At 35.3% G+C, this 19,244-nt stretch overlaps 1 protein-coding gene across 1 annotated transcript in view; it reads left to right on the top strand.

The window, feature by feature from the left end:
- The first annotated feature begins 2,866 nt into the window (after nt 1-2,866).
- Nucleotides 2,867-19,244, top strand: part of LOC106669290 (complexin-like) — a 340,082-nt gene continuing 323,704 nt past the window's right edge. The window contains exon 1 of the mRNA XM_024227159.1: nt 2,867-3,022. The gene's annotated coding sequence lies outside the window, so the exon portion shown is untranslated. The remainder of the gene's footprint in view (nt 3,023-19,244) is intronic.

The following is a 19,244-nucleotide window of genomic DNA, read 5'->3' as shown; positions in this document are numbered from 1 at the left end:
AATTTGCAATGTATAATTTAATTTTTTTAATATTTTGCGTCTATAACTGCTTGTAGACGCATTGGCATTGAGTGAACTAGGTTTTTAATGTAAGGTAGGTCAATTTTTTCCTATTCTTCTTCTAGCAGATTTTTGAAATGTACTCTCCTTATTATTTTGTGTTTTCTTACTTTTTGGTCTAGATGGTGTCATTAAATCTCAATACATTTATGTCGGGCGACTGTGGAGGTGTACGGAGCTGTTTAGCAACATTAAATGTCAACCACTCTTTTGTTTTGCCTACAGTATGTTTGGGATCATTGACTTGTTAAAAACAAAACTGTCCCGGATCCCCATTTTAGTTGCACTTGGTTTTAAATTGTGGTGCAATATATTAACATACCCTTCTGCATTCGTGTTTGCTTTGATGCGGCCAAGGTTTCCCAAACCATGATAGGAAACAACCATCACACCTGTGTCCACCATCGCGTTTAACTGCAACATTCCCTTTTTAAAATCCTCATTACGCCTTCATAAAATTGTTTTTCTAATAGTGGATGAAAAAAAATTGTCTTTCACCTGAAAAATCACATTTTCCCAAAAATTTCAATCCAAGTAATTTCTGGCCAAAAAAGGCGCTTTTGTCTATTTGCTTCGCGTATAAAGCGTATTTTCCGAGGAACTCTGCCATGGAGCCCGTCTTAATTTAAATAATTTCGTATGGTCCTTTGACATACCTGTACATCGGAAGTTAAATGGACACTATCGGCCAAAGCCTAGGCACTTATGGTGGGATTACATAGGATTCGATTTTTATCGTTTGTAATCATTCTATTCTATTATGTAGTCATCTACTTGGCTTTTTTGGTCGTCCTTTGCGATGCTTATGTTCTGTTGTTCCGCGTTCCTCATACCTCTTGGCTATGTATCTCACTGTAGAAGACCTCAGTCCTAAGTAACATTGTATTTCTCTGCACGACTTTTGCTGATCTCTATCTAAGTAAAATGACATTTTGCTACCGACTCTGTGTTCTTTTGTAAGGAGCATAGTGGCTCTATATTCTCTAAACGAATCTGCTATGAACAAAATTACAATCCCCATTTACAATCTCTTAGAATACTATATCAGACTTATAATGTACTACCCTTTACCCGCGACTTCGTTCACGCGGGGCTCATATTTAACTTCGATGCAGAGTACTAGTATAACTTTCTAATATAATGTCTCGATACACAGATTCTTCTCTTCTTCAGTTCACTTCAATCTATATGTCTATACTTGGTAAAAAAAAATTGTCCATATGAAACCCTGAGGGATGGAATTTCAAAACATCCTTTCTTAGCAGCTATTCATATCATTATAGGAATTCACTGTCGAAATTTCATCCCTTCCTAAAAAACCTAAACCCATATATATATANTATATAAATAGCTCTCGAATGAACGAGAGACAATGCACAAACCAACGTAATAAATGTAATATGTGTAAACAAAGTGTGCAAATACGTTCTTCTAAGGCAATTTATTTTTAATATTTTAATTATTTATAGATGTTCTGTTCAGTTGAAAATATATTTTTTACCTATTGAGTTAAAAGCATTTTTTATTTCCTGAACTTATTAATTAATAAGTTAGATTATAAGGATTAAGGGAAGAAGAGAGAATATAAAGACACTGATTATCAAAGATTCTAGATCCTTTACAAAGTCGAATTGTAGACTTTAAATCTTCAATAATCATGCATCACTGCAAAGAGAAAGCCAGCAGCGCTATGCACGCCTTTAATAGTTTGTGGCGCAAAATAATGACAAACAGTAAGATCTCACTTGAGAAAAGTTGATATTCAAGAGCACCTGAGGACTGTAATATGTTACGGTGCTCAGGTGTGGGGAGGAAATAGAAAAAGTTCAGAAATACTTATTAAGAAAGCCTGCCAATTTGCACACAAGACTACATTCTATATATGCTGAGAGGTCGGCCACACCAATCTACAGCTATACTCGAGCCTGCATCTGAAATACAGGGTTGTCCAACCGAATCCAGACGAAAGTTTTTTTTTTTCAACATCTTAAGCATCTGTTCCAATTTTTACTCCCATTTGCATTAAGAAGGAGCTTATTTATTAATCTTATCAAACGGGATGGAATCATCAGGGATGGCATTTCAAAAAATCCTATCTTAGTCTTAGAGGCTAACCTCGACATTATAGGAATGCACTGTCGAGATTTCAGCCCCTTTGATCCAGCGATTTGGTCTGTGCGATGTCTGTCAGCCAGTCAAGAACTATTATATATATAGTGTGTAAATACTTTCTACCAAAGCAGTTTATTGTTTATTACGTTTTGTTATGGTATATTTTAATTTTCTTAAACCGTTTATAGATGTTCTGTACGGTTGTAAATATATTTTTTACTTATGTGAGTTAAAAGGATTTTTTATTTCCTGAACTTATTAATAAAAAAAAACTAGGTGTGTAAAAAACTTTCTGTCGCCACTAGATTCTTTTATCCTATGGCATACAAGTCGGTAGGGGAAAATTAAAGTTGGAAGTGAGTTAAAAAAACGATAATAAATTGTACTATTGGAGCAGACACACGACATTTTAAAACAAACGAACCTCCTGTTCACCATGAAAATCCTTATCGATTTTCTCATAGAAACGTAAAAAAAATTGTAAATCCGAACCGTCACGTGAAAAGCAAGTTTTGGGACCTGGCGGCACTTTGCTGATTGCTCGTCGGCCCGGTCAGACAAAAACGCAAAGCCCGAGTGCCCAGCTGCAAGCAGTCCCGAGGACAAAATCGGCCCATTCATAAATATGTACTTCCTTACCCGTGATTGTCGGGGGGGGGGGTACCGTGACATGTACATTGTTTCCGCCGTCTACGAAGCGAGGGCGCGGAGGGGATCAATATTAGTTCGGGTACTTTGACGAGAGTGCGCGCTCTAAAGTTCAGGTCCGGGAATAAATCCTCCGGTAGATTTCGACGCAGAAAACGTCTCCTACAGAACCTCGGCCTATCGCACAGATCAAACAGCAAAGGTCAGTGTTTTCTATAAAAAAGATAAACGACGATTAAACCCGTTCCTAAACCACCGAACCGATCCCGTTCACGGAAAACACCCTGCTCAAAGATAACAGGTCTGGAGGTTCTTTCTACTGCGCACACGGTTTTATTTTGTCCCCAATTTACAACTCAATTTTGTCCATTCTAATCTGTCTTATGACGCGTAAATAAACTTACAAGTATTTAATCTCACATGTCGCGGCCAGTCGTATCCAAGTTAAATTCAATATGCACAACGAATCTAAATAAACACATTTTTTTTAGGATTCTAAACGAAACGGTAATTTTGTGTGAACATTTTATGTGTATATGGGGGATTGTTGGTGTAAAACGCCAGATTGTTGCTATTCCATTGTTTATCGATGCAAACATGGCAGACGCAGGATGTGCTCGGTATTTGGGAAGGACATCTCGTCGGTTTACAGTAAAAAGCCTTCTTACATCAAGACTTAACTACACTTTACAATAAAAGTTGATATGTTGTGTTTTGCCTTTATTCATTATTTAATATCCTAATTAATAAACATTTCATTACAACAAAATCTTCATAACACCAAACGTTAGCTTTTGAAATGAAGCTTAGTATCTTTTTCCTTACCTTTAGCGTCAAAAAAGAAGATAACACTGCTTCTTCAATTATCCCTGCTTTTCTAAAAAATTAATTATTAAAAATAAGAAACAAATATGTGCGATTATTACTGTTCCCTACAGAAACGTGAAACATTGCTCAATAAAATGCACATCAATAGCCTTCTTCCTGGAAATTGACAAATATTTGGTTCAACAGTACATAAGTTCTAATTTATAAATTAGTTTTCGAAGACGCAGTATGTGCTGTCTCACTGGATTGCATTCCGTAAAAATGTCCACATACATATGTATAAGTACACCATGTCATTATTTGGACATATTACATTACAATATACGATGATATGCTTATTTTATCTTTGCCTACTTTTTAAGCTGTAGTTTTTAATAATAATAATAGACCTTTCATTTTTAAAAATCTTCATTAGTAAAAAGCCTTCGAACATCAACTCATCACTACACTGCACTTTGCAATAAAAGTTGATACGTTGTGTTTTGTTTCATTCCAATATTTTAATTAAATTTAATATCAGTTAATAAACATTTCATTTCAGCAAAATCTTCATACCATCAAAAGTACAAATATTTGGTTCAGCAGTAAATAAGCTATAATTTATAACTTAGTTTTCGGAGACGTGCTGTCTCACCGGATTAAAATTGGTAAAAAAATCTGTATGTACACTAAGTCATTATTTGATGGTCTTTAAAAAAAAAAAAATTTCTCCTCACTCCGGATCGTTGAACACAACTAGTGTGAGTAGGAACTATCTTTCTGAAAATCTCACTCCACTATTTATCATTTCTATATACGATGATATGCTGATTTTGTCTTTTCCTATCTTTTAAGCCGGGGTTTTCAATAATAATAAACCTTTCAGTCCAAAAAATCTTCATAACATTAAAAGAACAAGAACTTGATTCAACTGTAGCATCCTTCCTTCGTTACCTTTATCCGTTTATCATAATGCATAAAAAATGCAACACTGCTTTCAGATGAATTATTCCTACTGTATAAAAAATAATTATTTGATATTCAAAAATAATCTGTTTACTTATTAAAATGTGCAGTTTTGAATAAAAGGCACATCAATGAGAATATCTTTGGAATATGACAAATGTTTGGTTCTACGAAACTTAAGTTATAATTTATTTTTAGTTTGAAAGACAAAATTTTTTAGTCTATCCTTTAGATACCACCTGGTATTGAAGGGTTTTATCAAAATGTCCTTCGAAAAAGTTCGTATTATTATATTTATTTTGTTTGGGGAGATTATAGGATGTGATCAGGAACCTCACAGGTTTTAAGTTAGTAAAGAACTTTATGATGTACGCTGGTACGTTATGATTTGCGTGTTTCCAATATTGGATTTAATTTTACAGCTTTCATTCCGAACAAAAAAATCATTAATAATCTTTTTCGGGGGATGCAGGATGTGTTCAGGAGGGACACCTCGTCAGTTTGCAGTAAGTAAAAAACATTCTTAAGTGGTTGAAGTAGTGAGGTTCGAAAGGTCAAACAATTGAGAAATGAACCATGACTTTTCCTTGCTCATATCGTCAAAAGTTGGTTGATTGTCCTTTGTCTCTTTCCGGTGTTTTAATTGGATTTAAAATTTTAATGAATGAACCTTTCATTTTAAAATGTGCTTCATAAGAAAAAAGAGGAAACAGTTGAATTGAACCTCGACAACTTTTTTAACCCACCAACACTTCAAAAAAGCAACAATGCTTATAGTAAACATTTCCTGCCCTCTCTAAAATTTTAATTTAAATATTCGAATTAACCTGCTCTTTATTGAAATATAAAAGGTTTAATATTGTCGCTATATAGGTTCAATATTGCCTAATAAAGTTCACATCAATGGGAGTTTTCCTACTACTACTTTTTATTGTAATTTATTAATGATTAAATATTTGAACACATTCCATTAATTCTCTTCCTTGTTGGAGTGTGAAAGGTGAGATTGTTTAATAAAATTTATATCAACGGAGTCTCAGGTAAATAACAAATAAAACAAATATTTGCTTTCATCTCTACACCCAATTATGAAATAATTCTTGAGAAAATAACCGAACGAAAATTTATTATGGTTTTGATTACTTAATCGATAATGGCCTTAGTTCAACAGTCCATTAGTTATAGTTTATTTTTAGTTCGAACAACAAATAATTTTATTCATCGTTTAGATAGTATGGCCTGATTGTTTCCTCACATAAACCTATATCATCAGATTATACCAACTTAAGAGACAATACATCATAGTGCTGTACTGATCAGTTTTTCTCCCTTTGTTAAGATTTTAAATTAATCATTATATAATCGATCATATTCGATTAATAATATCTTTCCTGAAATATGAAAGATGAGATTGTTTAATGAAATTCACATCAACGTGATTCTCTCTGGAAAATGACTAATTTTTGTTTACCTTAGCACCCTGGTGACCTTAGTTAAAATACACCATTTTTATTAATCCAATTAGAAAGTTAAGATCTCTTACACTCTAAGAAAATATGTATCTTTATTAACTTTTTAGGGCCGAATATACGAATTGGATCGTTGTCCCCACCTCTGTGCCCAAGTGGGTATTCCGCAAGACATCATCCTTAGCCTCATTCTCTATTCATTACACACTGCAGGCATTTCGATTTATCCTGATACAGTACTCCTCACATATGCAGACGATACCGCCATCTTTCAGCAAACCCAGACCCAGTAGAGTGGCTTTCGGAAACCTCCAGGCCCATCTTTCCTGTTTAGAAGGTTGGTCCAAGAAAAGGAAGTTGAACTCCGTATCTCCCCTCTTCTGTTGAATATTTTTACACCAAGCGTTCCAACTTCCATAGAATCAAGTCGCTCCCGAACAAAATCCTTCGAACCATTTCTCAACTCCATACAGATCTTCAAATCCCATTTGTCGAAGCCGCAAGAAGCCAATAGAGATGCCTCCATCTAACCCTCGTCCTTCATCCCAACCCGCTAGTCAAACATATTTCATCCTAAACCCTTTCTGACTATCCCCTAAGACGCCTAAAGAGCCAATGTCCTCGCGATTTTCCCTCTTGAATGTGAAAAGTGACTAGTGTTGGGTTTGAAGTAATATAAAATTCGTAATGACTACTAGGTTGCTTGCAGCGCTCTAGCGCTATTGTACATTCATATTATTTTAATACAGCAACAGTGAATATTTTAACTTTCTGAAACTACATTTGATTAAAAAAATAAAATTCTCTAATCCAATGTGATTACAAAATTGGCACCATAGATTACTCGGCACAATTCAAAATTTTGTTGATCGTCTAAACTGTAAAATTGAGACCCCGTCACGAGACCGGCGTTCCACCAGGTAGGGCGGCCCATCAGGATTGACCACCGTACAAACATCATTTATCATGCTTTAATACGGTGGGAGGGATGTGCTACTGAGTGAGACCGACCACACCGCTCAGACTTCCCGGGGCCATTCGGTTCTCCTAACAGCCATTTGGGTTCCTCCATACAACGTATGCCGCAGAATTTGGTCCCCTAAGAGCGGTAGCCCTAGGGTGTATAGTGTTAATGTGCTTGTGTCATTGTTTCAGTGTAGGTGTGTGTCACTGTATCTGTGTGTGTGCGCGTGCGTGCGTGCGTGCGTGCGTGTGTGAGAGAGAGAGAGAGAGAGAGAGAGTGAGAGTGAGAGTGAGAGTGAGAGTGAGAGTGAGAGTGAGAGTGAGAGTGAGAGTGAGAGTGAGAGTGAGAGTGAGAGTGAGAGTGAGAGCGAGAGCGAGAGCGAGGGAGAGAGAGAGCGAGAGCGAGGGAGAGGGAGGGAGAGAGAGGGAGTGAGAGGGAGAGAGGGAGAGAATCTACTTGGACGTAGTTTATCAACGTGCCCGGGAGCATCTTATCAATACTTTTTTGTGTAATAAAAAGTTTATTTGGTAAAAAAAAAAAGAAAAAAAATAGGTGTTTGTTGTTACCAAACCAAATTTTTGTCATTTTATAGTCGAAACTCTTATCGACGTGATTTTTAATAAACAATACTATCTTCCTCATTTCAGTAAGGATTAATTCATAAAGCAGTGTTGCCTTTTTTGACAATATTGGTAAGGAAAAAAGGATGCTAAGGTTCAATTCAATTCTTTGCTCTTTTGATCGTATGAAGACTTTCGAAATGCAAAGTTTATTATTTAAAATATTAAATCCATCTTAAATATTGGAGAAAAGAAAAGACAACCTATCAACTATATCGTTGAACAACGATTTCCAGTTTCCACGATATACGAAAATCATTTCATGAAATGTACTTATAAAACCAATTATTTGCAATTTTTCATTAGGGTCAACTATTAAAGTGAATTTTAATAAACATAATTTCTCATTGCAGTAAGGAGAACAATTAATTCGAATAAGATCGAATATTTAATACTTACTTAATACTTAAAAAAACTGAAAAACCTCATTATAAGCATTGTTGTCGCCTTGGTCAGGATAAAAGGATGCCGAGGTGCAATTCAACATTTTGCTATTTCGATCTTATAGTCTTTTTAAATGGAAGCCTTATTAAGGTAAAATCAGAACTTAATGTTACAAAATGGCAATTCACAAGTCTTGACTTATATTATAAAGTATTATGTATTTTTCACTATCTTACCGGTGAGATGCCCCTCCCAACACGTTCTCAATCAGTCAAAACAAATATAAGAATTTAGGAATCTTCGTTATTAAAACAAAGATATTTTTGTCTCTTAAGATTGTAGAGATTGAAATTTTCGAAGCAGTATTTAAAATTCGAGCCATTCTTCTTGGACTGAAAAACAAAGTACACTGTAAAAAGCTGTTACTAGTAACTGTAAGAAAAAAAAAAGAAGTAGCCTGTACAAATTGGTCATTTTATTAAAAAAAAGGAAAGTAACTAATATGTATAAATATTATTGTATAGATTTATAGGTATTTCAAAAAAAATTTCGTTCTTAAAAGAAAAGAGAACAGGCAACTGTAATTTTTTTGAAAAAGATCTTGCATGTCACATCACCTTTACACTCCGTCGTGAGACTTCCTAGAGACGTTCTAGCATATACTTATACAGGGTGAATTGCTACTCGTGCTACAAACTTCTCCAGTAGATTCTTCACCCTAAAATGAACAAAAAAGTTCATATTGACCATGGTCCGATTCTCAACCATTTCAGAGTAATTTCGCTTTTTATCGATTTTGAAAGATATCACGTCCTGGCGTCGGAAAATCGTGATATCTTTTAATCTAAACATTTCTCTTAAAATCTATAAGCACCGTTGAAATCCCCGTTAATTTTTAGAGAGAATCAAAATCATAATTCCATTGAAATTTTTTAATTTAATTTAATGCCCATTTAGTATGTAATGCTTAAGAAGTTTACAAACAGCTAGAAGGTCAAGGAAGAAAGACCCAAACGTTTTGCCACCTTCATCTTCTTATTGAAAAATTAACGGGGATTTCAACGGTGCTTATAGATTTTAAGAGAAATGTTTAGATTAAAAGATATCACGATTTTCCGACGCCAGGACGTGATATCTTTCAAAATCGATAAAAAGCGAAATTACTCTGAAATGGTTGAGAATCGGACCATGGTCAATATGAACTTTTTTGTTCATTTTAGGGTCAAGAATCTACTGGTGAAGTTTGTAGCACGAGTAGCAAGTCACTTATTGCTTTATTACCTACGCAACCGACAAACGAAATTACCTTTAAAATCAAAACTTTCGACATGATACGTCTCAAACCTATTTAGATTTACGGGAGCGAAGCTATGAATTGGCCAAATATTCCAATATTCAAAGATTACGAAATTTTCAATCCAAAATTGTAACACTATTGCTTCTTCCCCTTTTTATGTAAACAGTAGCACACTTCACAGAGATCTTCATTGCCAACAGTTTTTTCATTTATCAAAACGTACTACAGACGTTTTCAACGTAAATTTCAAAATCACGCTAACATACAAATACGATTACTCCAATCCTTACAATTACCACGTAAGCAAAAGAAGAATATGAAAAGAGTTTGGATAAGAGACCTCTTAAATGATTAATATCATTTTAGTAATCCAGAGCGGCTGCCAATGGGTGGGTAACTTTGTCTATAACGCCCGTAATACCAGAAACATAAATTGAATTGTAGGTACAAATAAATGAAGTAAAAACTAATATTTATTCGTGGTTGAGAAATAATATTAAAATCAGAGAGTTAGTTTGTAGTATATTACTGCTTTATATAAGCTCAAATCTGCACTGGCCTGTACATACATATCCGTACGTGTACAGTTGTGCCTATGACTTCTCGCAGTCCACCGGCAATTACAGTTTGTGTAATTTTCTATAAATTACCGGTAGGCCTCGAGAATCACCCACCCCGAGTGTTGGCTGTCCGGGGTCAGACCTCAAACTTTTCCATCCAGTCACCGATTAAGAATGCACGAATTTGTACCATTAAAAAGATATTTTCTTTTCCGCCTTTGGTCTTCCAACCGAGCTGTTTTTTTTATGGTATTATTTCAATAGTAAATATAAAATTAAACTGTCAAGATCAAAGGGTTTCCCGTCGAGGAATATTAAAAGGATGAAACGCCGATTTTAAACCACGGAAAAGATCAGAGCGTAATGATTTAGTCGTATTTGTGTAAATAATTTTGATTCATTTGCTTCATGTTCATTCGATTTGCCGGTATGGAATCCCGAGAAATATAAATATACTATTTTGTTTAAATTGTCCCCACATAATAGACGGGTTTATATCATGAATTGCCCGTTTTTATAAACAAGCAATTATAAATATAGCGCAATACCAATAGGAAATAAGGTAAAAATCTTTTTATATAAAGATTGATTGTTTATTTACCTTCATTTGACTTATCTTGTTTTATTTATTTTTTAATATTCCCTAAAAAGGAGTCTAGTTGTAAAATACTGTAAGAATTGACAGTTTTTCAGGATTACACACAGTTTCTTTTAAGTCTAAAAGTCTTATGCGCAAAGGAGTTTTCTCACCTGAACCAAGTTGAAAAGGTCCACTCCCCGTGACAACTTGGCAAGCCCAAGTTTTTATTACTAGCGAGACCTATAGAAAGTTTTGACGCTTCTAAATGTCTTCTATGATATCATCAAGAAGAGACCTCGTTCCTTATTTACTCGGAAAAATGGAATAATAGATAAAGGTTTAGAAAAATATTACCCCATTTATTTGTAATGTACTATTCTTCTTCAATATCTGGAGGCTCTGGGTGCTTTAAATGTTTCAAGTAAAAGTAAAGTTGGTATTATCAACGTGAACTTTTTATTTATAAAGATTCCTTTGAGAGACTGAAATGATATTATTTATTTAACGATTGAGTAAAATATTGAATCTGAATTTTGATCTTCATATCCTGACTTTTTCGTCAGAATGTTAGTTTACAAATAGCAATAACTAACATTGTAATTAATATTAAACTTTTAATTGTGGAGAAGAACATTATTCGGGCGCTATTAAATTAGTTTTTGTTCCTTTATACATAAATGTCGATAATTGATGTTTGTTTACAATCAATCATCCGATGCATCTCAATTGGGGTGGATCAAACTTTTTTCATACCTGAAAGCAATCAACTGCTGTTTAGCTGTTTGTAAAAGAAAATCAAAGTTTTTTTAAAACTAGTATCTCATAAAATTTTATCAAGCCGTAAAAATTGTCGCCATTTTTCCGTTAAATATTTGGGCTGCTTTACTTTGAGAAGTGAAATTAGAATTAGTCGTTCAAAATGCCATGTTAAATCGTTTTAGTCCTTATAACACTATATTGCCGACGTTGTCCTTTTTTCGGGTCATCTGGCATAAAGTGAAGTGTTATTCTTGTAGTGTCATGTTTGTGTATGCGTGGTGGATCTGTATAATATTGTGAAGAATTTGAAAGCAGCAGAAATTATAGAAGAGAAGCTACGGTATTAAGCGTATAGGTACAATTAATTGTATTGAAATGTCACCGTTACCGAGCTTAAATCGTACTTTGGGTCATTCGACAAAAGTTAGAGGTGAAGTTGTTATTAGTTAAACTCCAACTTAAACCTACTAACTTCGTTTAAATCTGTTCAACTGTGCCGAGACCGTTAGGGCGACCGATTCACGTATTTATCTATTTTATTTACTAGCTGCCCTAGTTTTCGATTTCGTTAGGATATTCTTGTAGGACTTGAATATATGCAAATTGAAAAAACAAAAAAACAAGATAGTAATTAGTTTGCTGGTTTGATGTTTTATACTACCATTTCATAAGTAGTTTAAAGTTGTGAGGGTCATGACTTCTCCCATGTAACGAATGTCTGTTTCCGATCAGGTTTTATCTGTCTGTCCTCACTGTTTTGGCCTGTTTAGATTCAATAAGTAATTGTCGAAATTTCAGCCCTTTAGATGCAGTAGCTTGGTCTGTGCGTTGTCTGTCAGGCAGTCACGGATATGTTTTATAGATATAGACTAGATCCCCTTTATTTTCATGGTAATGGAAATGTAATGAAAAGAAAAACACATACTTTTGTCAACAGTCCATTACTCTCACGTAAATATTGGTTGTAAGACAGTGAGACAGTACAATGGGTTGTCGCCATTGTTTGAGAAAACTACGATTAATCAGTCAAACGTTTAATTCGATCGTTTTCAACGTTTAACGTCTGGGACGAATAAAGCTCGTGTGAAATTTTCTGTCGTGAAACAAGCCGAGTATCGTGTTGCTACGACGGAACCATTGAATCATATTTTTAATTGTCCTGTCAGAAACAGCCTCACTTCATTTGGTGGGCGGGGGAGGTCATCGGATGATCGATAGTCGGAAACTTATCCACCACACATAAAACCACTTAGAAAGAAAATAATTGGTCGGATGATTGCATTGTTTTCCATACGATGGAACAGTCGCTCTCCACGATTAAATGTCAATTTAAGTTTGGCTAATGGAGCCTTCGGCGTATTTCATATGGCAGACATTCATTTGTTTTTCCATCTTTTATAGTAATTTCTGGAAAATTTATGCCATTATTGATCAGGTCGATTCAACCTGCTCACGATTCAATGTACTAGATTTCTGTTTTGGCGTTTTGAAAAATTCAAAGATCTTTCATTCATGGTTATTTTTATTCATTTATGTTCAGAAACATGTACAAATAAAAAAAATGGTTAACGTTTAATCAAAGTGGTGGAGTTGATTTCGTCCCACAACACATTAGGTATGATTGCAATTCACGACTAGCAAAACACTCTTCCACACAGTCTTGTAATTTCTTGTTGATACGAACTTTTAAATGTACTTTAGGGGCCTAGGATGATTCTTTTAGTACTATTTACAAAACTTTTCCTTTTGTATAAAGGGCTAATTGTAAAGCAAATTATGTAGTTTTTCCTATGGCCTATGACTTACCTATTGCCAGAGTAACAGCTAATCTCTCGGCTACCGCGGCCCCCCAAAACTAGTTACAGGTTAACCTTGATTGGATATAGTTTTGAATAGAAACTAGTCATATAACAAAAAAACTGGTTATTTTATTACGAGGTGATAATTTTACACCCAGACCGCAGTAGAATCTCGGGATTCAAAGATTATGAATTCTTTTCAGAAAGATTTTGATTTCTGATGTCTGTTAAGTTTCTCCAGCTTCTTTGTGATCATGGCTACAGCTACAATTGCCGAGATGTGTAAAATTTTGACTAATGTTTTTTTAATATCAATTATGGACATTAATCGCATATGATGAAAAAAGAATCCAGTAAACTTCCTTGTGATACCGGTGCATTTGCCTTTTTTTCTTCCTCTTGCTTGATTCTAAAATGCCTATTAGAGATGTAGGATTCGAAAACTTTCTGCAAACACATCTTCTTTATATATTTATCAGGGTCTCGTCTTCTTCTGTTGACTTTTCTATTATGTCTGTACGCAGAACCTGATTACCGGTCAAAACCAACCATAATTGGTTTTAATTTTTTCCGTATAGTTTCGTTAATACTAACAGGAGTGAGATACGTCTCTAGGCTTTTTTGTTTTTTGATCGTCATGGCTAACTTCCTTCCCAATCATTGATATTTCCTTCAGTATAAGGGAAAGGATGCACTGATCTGATGTGTTTGTTTCATCTTGCTTTCCTGGGAAATTTGATTAAAAACTTTACCATTAATGAGATAAAATTACGAAGTTTTCTTAGGATTTATATTTTTTTAAATCTCTGTAATGAGTTTTGAGGTGGGGGAGAGATATCAACTTTTTCCTGTTCGATTTTTCAACCCGATCTGTCAACCCATTCATTTGTTTTGTTTGTTCTTTATTGGAGTATCAACGTTCTGTTGATTATTCCTCGCCCACCTATTTTCCATGCTGATTGTAGGGATTGGTGTGATGGGTATTTTTAATTTTTCATTAACTTTCCGAAGTGAATAGTCAGTGCATGTGTCACTTGTCAGTCTAGGTATGGGCTAATTGATTTGTTTTTAATTAGTTGAGTTTGTTACGAATGTAAAAACAATACCGACAATTTGCCCCGGTAGGTGTGTACGGAAAGGTAGCAATTTATTTCTCTATCCGCTCCCTCCTATATTTGATTTGCGTTTACTTTTATTGCTCCTTATCCTTATGCGTCCCTTTGAAATGCTTTGGGCTATAATTAAAAAAAAGTCCCTCTGTGAGGAAACATTACGCTTCCATTTCAAAAGAACAAAAGAACGCATTATCCAGGTTCACTCACACCCCTTGCTTGGTTTTTTTTTGTTTTGCTTCCCTCTATGTATTTTCGCTTCGTGACAAGGCAAGCCTTTGTAGTGTAATCAGGACCATTTTTCCAAGTATTTATACAATCCCACATTTTTACCATTTAACTTTTTTTTACCGAGTTTTTTAACGTTTATATTAGATAAAAATGTTACTGCTGGAAACTATTAATACAATTGAAAATGCCATAATTTTATAAGACAGCTAAATCATAGACAATTACGATTTTTTAAAATTATACTTTATGTTCTATCAAATCATTACAGTTTAGCCAAGTAGGCAAATAGTTGTTGTTTAATTAATTCACCCAGAACATGCGAAAAGGTGAAGATTTTAAGTTACCATTGCATAATAAACGTAGCACACATTATTTGAAAAATTACATTATTATTACTAAACCTTTTAATATTAATGAGTTCTGCCTTAAATGTTTTTTTGAAGCAGCTAAGTGGAGAAGGTGTTAGTGATTATTTGCACAATTATGGGTTCGACTCTCCTTCAATTAACAGAACAACTGATGCTGGGGCATTGACGCAAATTATGCTAAGCATGATAAATGTCTTAAAGTTAAGGATTTTCGCGATGTATGCATGCTATTCTGAACTCACATTCGACACTACCATATTCTACGGTCGGCTATTTTGTAAACTCCTTTAAAGTTACACTTTGGTGCTTCTTATAACGGAAGGATTACAGGTTAAGGTTAAAAGGAGTCACTCTCTTTATAACCCTTCGCTCCGTGATCAATATTAGCCTATTGTGCCATCTATATTATTATCTAGAGCACTACGTTAAGACTTTTCAGCTTTTCCTCTCCCAGGGGTAGGAAGTTTAGCCAGCTTAGGTGTTTCTTCTTTTTCCTGGCAATATCTGTAGAGGCTTCTTTCTGTTGTTCCGAGTCTGTTCGTATTCGGGAATCTGCAGTGTCCAGTCAGCAGGCTAACTATCGTTCTAGCCCTAACTCGTTCTAAGGTTAGTAGTTATACCTATAGTTTCTGCGATGAACGTTTACGCCTGCTTTTGTTTTAGTGTACAATCCCCTTGAACCAATGACTTATTTTAATCCGTGATGGATCTACGTTTTTGGCAATATGGTATGTCGCAAAAGAGTTCAGGGCAATGGGTGTCCTCATTGAACTTTCCTTGGCCAATTTACTCCTCGATACTCCCTGCACTATGGCCCCCACTATGGCACCGGTACCCAAGCAATAGTAATTTTGTTGTTTTTCCCAAAGCATGACAGTGTCTTGATACAATTCTAAACAGTTCTGGACAGTCTCTGATTGAAAAACAGTCGCATATTTTCCAAGCTTGAATTCTAGTCATTTCTTTCTTTCCACAGCTACACAGTCTTAGAGCCATTTGTATCTCATTGTCAGCATTAACGGGTAGCATTTTCTCCCAGTCTATTCTATCACTCGAATATTTTAATTATGTAAATTAATTGAAATTCTGTATCAAATCTGAAATGTGTGATAATGACATCAACAGGCATCTCTAGAATACTGTGTGCCTGAAGTTATTATATAGTTTGACTCGAAAGGTCCATTTAAATAATACAACGGTTTCACGAATACCGTCATCTGAAACTTTTGAGATGTTCAGATCGCAGTGTAAGGTATCTCTCGTGATGAGGGGATGTTCAGTTATTTGAAACATGTTAGTGTGTTTGGTAGAATCGCAGTAGTATTGGATGCAGTAGACAGTAAGACGAGGTAACTGTTGCTTTGAGTCAACATCTTTGTTAGAAATATTTATTTATATTAAGCTGTGGTGTTTGGAACAATTATCACGCTATTAAATTGAAGGCCGTGATGGTTCTCTATTTGGTGCTCCATATAGATATAGTATTTGGATGATCTTTTAGTTCTTAGTGTTGCGGTGATATGCTGAATGAGTTGAAAGAAAATGATAAGCCTAAATTAATTAGAAAAACGCCCCCTAGATGTACTAGAGCAGGCCATGTGGATTTTTTACTAGGAAGGTTTTTTCACGAAGGTAAGGTTAGGAAGTCTGCACATGGTATCTATTAGAGTGGTTACCTTATTGTACAACATTGATGGATAAAATATTTTTAAATTGAAATAGTTCACAAAGGTATTTTTTTGTTTTCACGTTTATAAGTTTGAGTGGAGTGAAGAAAAACAAAGTATTTAGTTTGAGAAAAATGAACAATTTAAAACAGGGCATGGCTGTTTCCAAAAGTAATTGGACTAAGCTACGGATTGTTTTAAAGCAGCAAAGTACCTACCTAACAGCCGCAATGTAGGTTTCGAAAACAGATAATCCCTATATTTTTGTCCGTTTCCGGAAAATAAGAGGGGGTGTTCAACCGATGAAAGTATTGCGCTTTGGAGATGACAGGTGAACGAGTGGTTCTGAGAGTTTAATTAATTTTCTTCCTGGGCCCACATTTATCCGTGGGTTGTTGAATGGCAAATTTAACCGAGTTTGGGCAGATTTCGCTAAAAATAATAAAGATATATTAAGTAATTTGTAAATGTAATCCGTCCCATCGATTAAAAGTATGTATCTTATAAGCCTGAACTAGCATTACAGAACAAAAAAGACTTCATTCAGCCCTATTTCCGTTCCCATTAACCAGAACTTAGCGGGCTTAGGTTTCTGTTCAATCTAAAGTCTTTAGGACCATATTCTAGACTCTATTCTATGCTAGGAATCATATCATCCCAACGGAAACTTCCATGAACGTGACAAAAGCCATATCTCGATACTTAAAATCCCATGTTTTCTTAAGCCTCTTTTTCTGAATGACTGCAGCGGTGGTGGTCTCTTGACCGGCTAGTTAGCTACCGTTGCTATGCCAAGGATAACCATTGGATGCCTGCCTAACGATTGCGCCACTGGAAGTGGCATGTGTTGTATTGCTTACTGACTTGTTAGTAAATAAGATTAGGAGTTAATAATTGCATTGATGTTATTTATTTCCCATTAATATTTTGAATGCGTTAAATTCCTTTTTCACGTTATCTCTATCGTTAGCCGTCGTAATAGGGAGTTAACTTAATTAAATCTCACCTTTATTATTAAAAGCTTGCGAAAACTGGCCGGGTCTTTTGCATTTGAGAAAGCAAAGTCAATTAAGTTCCATGGACACGTTTGGAAGTTCCATAGGTTTAGAAAATGGCAGTAAAGTGTTCATATTAGTTTTTTGTACAATAATTACAACAGATATTTATTAAGATTCACAAATTAAATTGTTCTCATCAAAATGGTATCGTACATTATGACAAAACCCGTCTAAGTACGTACGCCCCAGAGGTCCCATGAATACGTTTCAAATTGTATCAACAAAATGTAACCGTAAATTGCGGACAAAATAGGGGATTTGTACTTTGCAAAATTGATTAGAGTCCGAAAAGGCAACAGAGAAAAATAAGACTTTAAGAGTTTTAAGATTGTGAATACTTAAAATGTTGATAGGAGAATTTTTCTTTCTTCTTGAGATTCGCGGAGTGATGAACTTGTTGGGTAGTATCCGAACATTTTGGTCCGCCGGTCCACGCTTCCTTGGTCTGACTGCCGTGTACACGTAAAAATCACGACGTAATTCCTCAAATACACCTACAGAAGAACGGTGTGTTTTAACTACATTTAGCATAAATCATTTATTGACACCCTTGGATTCAAATAAAGTATGTATTTCAAAATTCTCCTGATATTCACCGATGCCCTCTCCATTCCGAATGTGTTTGGTAACTAAAACAGCTGCTTACGAATTTTGGTTAGTAGTTAAGTATAACCCCATTTTATTTCGTGGTCCGATTGACTAAATAACTTCTTTCAATTAATTAATCTTTATGTAAGGTGTTGGTTGAAATGAAAAAAGTTAGTGTCACGAGCGGGATTCGAACCGACGACCTTCGGCTAAATACGCCGCTGCTCTACCACTTGAGCTATAGTGTCTTCATTTCAACCAAGTTATTTGGTCAATCGGATCATGAAATATAATGGATGTAATAAGTAAAACACCAACTTCCCATTTCAACCTACCTTGAGAATTTTCCCTCCTTTTTGCCATTTTTCAAATGTCATGTAATCAGGATTCGATTCTCGGGGACAAATGAAACGGCCACGACGAGCTTTAGTGAAGCTATACTTCGTTTTACTTATTAAATTGAAAGTTAAGATTGGCGAATTTGTGCGAAGCCTTCGGCGAAAAATTGTGAAGGTGGGATTTTTTAACTGCTGAAGGAGAAAACGGATTCGGAATGGGGCTTTGCTCTAGAGTTATCGTCGATTGGATCCTGACGTCTCTTGATTCCCGCGGAGCCGTTGGAGGAACCGAGGAACGGAGATTTGTCGTCACTAGGACTTACCCGGAGACCCATAAATCCAAGGGATTACGCTTATTGTGGCCGACTGTTAGCCTCTTTCTTCAGTAGACGTAGACGTTGACGTTCAACTGGCAAAACATTTTCCCAAATGAACCTTTCCAATTTTTATATGGAGATCATTGCGAGATTTTAGGTTAGCTTATTGAAGCACAAGCCCTTCAATTTTGACCTCGATAAAATTAACGCCGCCTTGCTGAAAGTAAAATTCAGTTTCAATAAGAAATTTTCAAGAAGAGAACACTGTATTCAACTGTGTGCCTTATAATAAACCTCATTCCTCATTCATGCTGGCTCCAGCTACCACATGTCCCCAACTGATTGATAAATTATATGAACATCTTTACTTACTGAATTAAACCATATTTATAAATAATGTAGTTGATCACCTACCTATTGTTTCCTGTTCGAACTCGTTACTACAGCGGATATTCTGAAGTCCTTTCCAAATCCTCCAGGATCATTTCACCATGATCATAACCCACACGCGCACCCATGTCACTTCTTTAATTGTAAAGA

This window comes from Cimex lectularius, unplaced genomic scaffold (assembly GCF_000648675.2).
Source record: "Cimex lectularius strain Harlan isolate CLEC.00 unplaced genomic scaffold, Clec_2.1 scaffold35, whole genome shotgun sequence".
In the NCBI taxonomy this organism is placed as follows: domain Eukaryota; kingdom Metazoa; phylum Arthropoda; class Insecta; order Hemiptera; family Cimicidae; genus Cimex; species Cimex lectularius.
The sequence above is the reverse complement of the archived record's forward strand: the minus strand, read 5'-3'. Positions and strand labels throughout refer to the sequence as shown.